This window comes from Acomys russatus, chromosome 23 (assembly GCF_903995435.1).
Source record: "Acomys russatus chromosome 23, mAcoRus1.1, whole genome shotgun sequence".
NCBI classification, from domain to species: domain Eukaryota; kingdom Metazoa; phylum Chordata; class Mammalia; order Rodentia; family Muridae; genus Acomys; species Acomys russatus.
Window position 1 is genome coordinate 39474978 of NC_067159.1, and position 6311 is coordinate 39481288.

The window sequence follows — 6311 nt, forward strand, 5'->3', positions numbered from 1 at the left end:
CCATGGCAGCAATTTGCCAGATACATCAACTTTTCTTGATAGTCCTGGCTAGGGTGAGCATAGGTTCTTTTGTTGCAATTTTCATTATTAAGACGAACTATCCGATCACATATTACTCATCACACAGCAAATGCTTCTTTCTTTATATGTGTGATACATGTTGGTTATAGAATGGCTCCCCTGAGCTAAGGAGCCACAGCAGACTTCGAAGCATGGGAACTGGTAAATATAAATCTATACTGACAACGAGCCAACCTGAGCTGTGGCATCTGCTGCAGCAGCGGTTCTCAGCCTTCCTGATGTTACAACCCTTTAGTACCATTCCTTGTGTTGTGGTGACGCCCCAACCATAAAATTATTTTCATTGCTACTTCATAACTATAATTTTGCTGCTGTTATGAATCACAGTATAAGTATCTGTGTTTTCTGATGGTCTTAGGAGACCCCTGTGAAAAGGTTAAGAACAGCTGTGCTAAATAGCCTGGTAGGGCTATTGTAGAGCCAGGCTTCATAGTCAGTATTGAGACCAGCTACGGAGACAAAAGGGATGGACCAGGTCCATATGAACAAAAGTGTGGATAGATGGATGGCAGATTATCTTAGTTAGGATTTCTGTTTCTACAACAAAACATCAGGAGCAAAAAGCAAGTTGGGCAGGAAAAAGATTATTCAGCTTACACTTCCACATTGCTGCTCATCACCAAAGAAAGTCAGGACAGGAACTCAAGCAGGGCAGGAACCTTGAGGCAGGAGCTGATGCAGAGGCCAGGGAGGGGTGCTGCTTACTGGCTTGCTTCCATGGCTTGCTCAGGCTATTTCTTATAAAACTCAGGACCACCAGCCTACAGTGGGCTGGGCCCTCCCTCATTCATCACTAGTTAATAAAACGCCTTACAGCTGGATCTCACGGAGGCATTTCCTCAGCTGAGGCTCCTTCCTCTCTGATGACTCTGGCTCAAGTTGACACACAACGAGCTAGTACCCAGACCTAGAGGAGGTAGATGAGCAGATGCCAGTTTGAGTGTAACATGTCAACAATACAGACTGAGCTGAGCTGAAATACCTGAAACAGGTGTGAATTATCAGCCTGTCAGTCACTGGATGCACATCCTGAATGGTCAGTGAGGGCTAGCTCCATCTAAAATGCCGGGCACTACCTCTTTCCGGAACTCAGATGAAATCACACATCATTTCCTCAGTCTAGGGTAGCTGCTAAGTTCTTAGGTCTGCTTTTCCTGTATGATTTTAGTATGCTCACTATATAAAGTATGCAGAGGGTTTTATATCACGTAGCACAAGGTTCTGCCTCACCAACTTTAGCACAGGCTATCTTGCATGCGTAGTATCAGTTACATGTAGCTCCGTACACGTCTTCGTGCATTTCATGTCTCATTAGCATCTTAAAATCCTCCCAGGATATGTGCGTTAGGATTGTAATGTGCCACAGGTCACCTGCACACACTCTGGAGTATCCCTGTGCCTCTCCTAGTGGCTGTAGTTAGTCCGTCTCTATGCCAGTAGGCACAGGGTGTGCTTCAGCTTTCTTCTTTGCCAGCCTTTTTTTCCATACACAACATTTTGTAAAGTTTTACTTGAGGTGTCCTCATTCGTAACCCCCTTCTCCTGCTTCGCTGGATTCCTGGGTTGAGTAAAATGGAGAAGGGGAGAAAATGTGCTGGACCCTGTCATCTCTCTCTGCCTCCTGACAATAGATGTAATGTGACCCCACATTCCCTATGCAGTGACCTCCTTGATGGACTGTATACCCTCAGACCATGAGCCAAAATAAGATCTCTCCTTTAAAAAAAAAATCATCACAACAATGAAAACAGTAATACATGCACTCGATTTCATAAAACAAGCACTAATGGACACAAAGGGATGGACCCAGATACAATAACACTGGGTAATTTCAATATTCTACTCTAATAAATAAATCATCCAGACAAAGAAATAAGCAATAAAATTTCAGAGTCATACTGCACCATAGACAAGTAGAACTTAATAGATATCTACAAAAGTGTCCTTCCAACAGCTGCAGAAAATGTAATTCTCAACAGCCCAAGAAACTTTATTTAAAATATTTACATTTTGAGGCTCATGCAAGTCTTAGGAAATACAAAAGCACGAAGTAATTTACTGTGTCTTATAGAAAATTGTGAGCTAAAACTAGACAGGTCAGCTCAGGAAGGTGACACATGCTTTTAATCTCAGCACTCAGGAGGCAGAGGTAGGCAGATCTCTGTGAGTTCAAGGCCAGCCTGGTCTACAAAGCAAATACAAGTCCAGGACAGCCAAGGTTACACAGAGAAGCCATAGCTTCATCAACATCTTCACTAAGGACAGTCACATGACTGGCAGCCATCTTGGTTGTGGGAGAGTGGTGGCTTCACTGCCATCTTTATTGAGGGATGCCAGTCCTGTCCAATACCTTGCTGAATGCCAAATGCAACTTCTATTTTTTTAAGCTTTTGCTGTTTAGTATGTAATGACACAGTGTGGTAGAAGCAGCAAGATTGCCAGTCTCTCTATGAACTGTATCTGTGATTAATTTGCTTTAATACTAACTCAGAAATATATTTAAAGTTATGTTAATAACTGATGCAATTGATTACAAGATTGAGCTTTACCTAAGTCTCTTGTTTTATGTTTTCCTAGGATAGGTAATTAAAAACAAACAAAATTTATTGAGCTCAGCTACACTTAATGTATGATGGTCCTCAAACCTGTCAGAAAATCTGTAGAATAAGTACATTTAAATGCTTAATTAAAAAAAAAAAAGCTTACTATGACAAAGACCCCAGCTTCTAGCAGTGACCCCCAAGGCCTCCAAGAAGATTTGGGCTCTACCTGGATTGTGATACTGGGCAAGAATGCCCCAACGCAACTCTTAGCCAGCTGAACTGTGGACAAACACGACACCCAGAGAGTTGACTGCCCTGTCTTGCCTAGACAAAATAAGATTTGTCAGTCTCCCAAGTTCCTTCTCTACAGAAAAGCCTCTCAAATCTTCTGAGCCTGGTAAGTGAAAACTTATACTGCCCAAGGACCACTCCTCGTCAGCACTTCAGAAGTCTGGTGAGAAGGCTGTCCGGATAATGGTAAAGCTCGGTCATATTAATCTATATGTAGGCCGCTGGGATTAGGATTCCTATGGTAATTTATCTTTCTCAGGACTCTGATGTGTTTGAAGATCAGTTTAACAACAAAAACCAACACTTCAGCTGCCTTCTCAGAAAAGTGTAAAGTTTATATAAGGTCTGAGGATCTAAGAAAATGTTTGAGAGTTTGAGAAGGTGTTTTAAGATTGGTAAAAAAGAAAGTGACTTAAGATAGATGTATAAAAACTCTTCCTCCACTATGCTACTGATATATATATAACAATATATACTGTTATATTAAGACTGTTTGGAGCTTTAACATTAATCAGATTTTAAATTCCCTCCCAAGTCAATTCGTCTCTTTTTGTAACCTTAAAAAGAATCCTGTGATCCACAGGTCACACTCCAGATAAGTACCACTTTCAATCAACAACCTAAGTTTCCTTCCTATTTCCTATTTCAGAGGGTGAGATTCCTCCCCCATTCCCTGATTTTGGAACTCTCCTCCCCCAAACTACCAAGACCATGGGCCTGAAACTCCATGGGTCTAAAAGTTTCAAACATACACCTAAAAGAATTTCTCTCCCTAAACTCCTTAGCTTTATCTTCTGCCCCTAACGTATATATGTTCCAGCATCCTTCAAGGTGCTGCATCCATAACTCAGGTGGACTTGCAGTTTCCTAGTCACAGATGGTCTCACAGATCCTGGACAATCACAGTTGCACATCCAACAATCCCCATAGTAGCCAACCAGGATGAAGTCAGAAGACTTCAGAGAGAAACAAGTCAGTTGTAGGGCAGAACTTAAAAGCAGGAGAGAGCAGGAGGAACTTGGGAGACAGAGAATTCTTCTACATACTGTCTGGGATGATGGATACATGGTCTTTTACATTGGTCTATGGTTGTACATTTAAAAATAAAATATAACCTTAAGGTTTTTTTTTTGAGTTGTTAAGCAATTAGGGGCATTTTTTTTCTCAAACACCCATCATGTGTGACTCTGGGGCCCAGAGCCCCCAAAGGCCGGATAGGAACTAGGCACTGGTCCTCAAGAGCTACAGCCCTACTGTCTTTACAGGACACTATGAGACCCAGAGCCACTGGGACTGTTTTTCAGGCTCACATATTCAAAGGAAAGAGTCACTGACTGCAGCAGAGTTGAAGGGAGTCAGCAGGTTTGAACCCTTGGCTTTTTAGCCCTTAAACAAAAGTGCATGTGTCCAACAGCGTGCAAGAAGAGAATTTTTATGGAGCCACTGACTCACCATGAGCTAATAGAAAAGGCAAAACAGCAGAAAGAAACAAAGAGGGAAGCATAAACTACAGTGGACTGAGCAGTGGAATGCTCAACAGTAAGAAACAACCCACAACTAAAGGCACTGTGAATAACTGGAAAGATGGCTCAGCAATTAGGAGCACTGGCCACTCTTCTAGAGGACCCGGGTTCAATTCCTAGAACCTACATGACAGCTGACAACTAGCTGTAACTCCAATCCTAGGGGTACCAATAACCTCTTCTGGATTCCAGGGGCACCAAGCACACCTGTGGTACACAAACACACGTGCAGTCAAAACACCCATACACATAAAATAAATAAATAAAGGCACCATGAACAATCAACAATCAGAACTAAGGGGGAAAACACATGGAAGTGTATACACTATGAGTCTATTCACACCAACTAAGTAATAAACAAAACTAAACTATTAGTTAGAAAAGCACAATATATAGTAAAACCACAAATGTGTAAGGAAATTATTATCAGGGTGTAAAGGAGAAGAAGGGAAGGGAGGGCAGTTCCAGAGCAATTGAAATGCCCTTTACTTAGTGGTTGTTTGTAACTCAGCCTTACACAATTAATAATTCATCTAACAAATTTAGTGTGTCTGGGTTTATGTTGAGATCTTTAATCCACTTGGACTTTAGTTCAGGGTGATAAATAAGGGTCTATTTGCATTTTTCTACACATAGAAATACAGTTAGAACAGCACCATTTGTTGAAGATGCTATCTTTTTTCCACTGTATTGTTTTGGCTTCTTTGTCAAAAATCAAGGGTCCATTGGTTTGGGGGTTTATTTCTTGGTCTTCAATTTGATTCCATTGATCCACCTGTCTGTTTCTATGCCAGTACTATGCAGTTTTTATTACTGTTGCTCTATAGTACCACTTGAGAACTGGTATGGAGATTCTTCTGGAAGATCTCTTATTGTATATGATTGTCTTAGCTATTCAGGGTTTTGTTTTTGGTTTTGTTTTTCCAAATGAAGCTGAGAATTGTTCTTTCAAGGTCTGTAAAAAATTGTATTGGTGTTTTGATGGGAATTGCACTGTTGGTAAGATGGCCATTTTTACTATGTTAATCTTACTGACCCATGAGTATGAGAGATCTTTCTATCTTCTGATATCTTCTTCAATTTCTTTCTTCAGAGGCTTGAAGTTTTTTTCATACACTTCTTTCACTTCCTTGGTTAGAGTTACACCAAGATACTTTATGTTTTTTGTGGCTATTGTGAAGGGCGTAGTTTCCCTAATTTCTTTCTCGGCCTGTTTGTCTTTTGTATAAAAGAGAGCTACTGATTTTTTGAATTGATTTTTTTATCCAGCCACTTTGCTGAAGGTGTTTATCAGCTGTAGGAGTTCCTTGGTAGAATTCTTGGGGTCACTTTGTATACCATCATATCATCTGCAAATAATTATACTTTGACTTCTTCCTTTCTATTTTGTATCCCTTTAATCTCTTTTAGTTATCTTATTGCTCTAGCTAGGACTTCAAGTGCTATATTGAAGAGAAATGGAGAGAGTAGACAGCTTTGTCTTGTTCCTGATTTCAGTGGAATGGATTTAAGTTTCTGTCCATTTAGTTTGATGTTGCCTATAGGCTTGCTGTATGTAACCTTTATTGCACTTAGGTATGCACTTAGGTATGTACCTTGTATCCCTGATGTCTCCAAGACTTTTAACATGAATAAGTCTTGGATTTTGTCAAATGCTTTTTCAGCATTTAAGGAGATTAAAAGATTGAAAAAGAGCTAATTAAAAAGTCTCCATGCCAGCTGGGAGCAATGGGTTTGAGGATGAACTATGACAGTACAAATGTCACAGCAGGAGTCAGAGCTGTGATTGGAAAAACAGCCCCTAGGAATGGTATTTATTCAGAGTTCCCAGCACAGGACACAGAACATTCTGGGTAGAGGTGAAGGCCAGAGC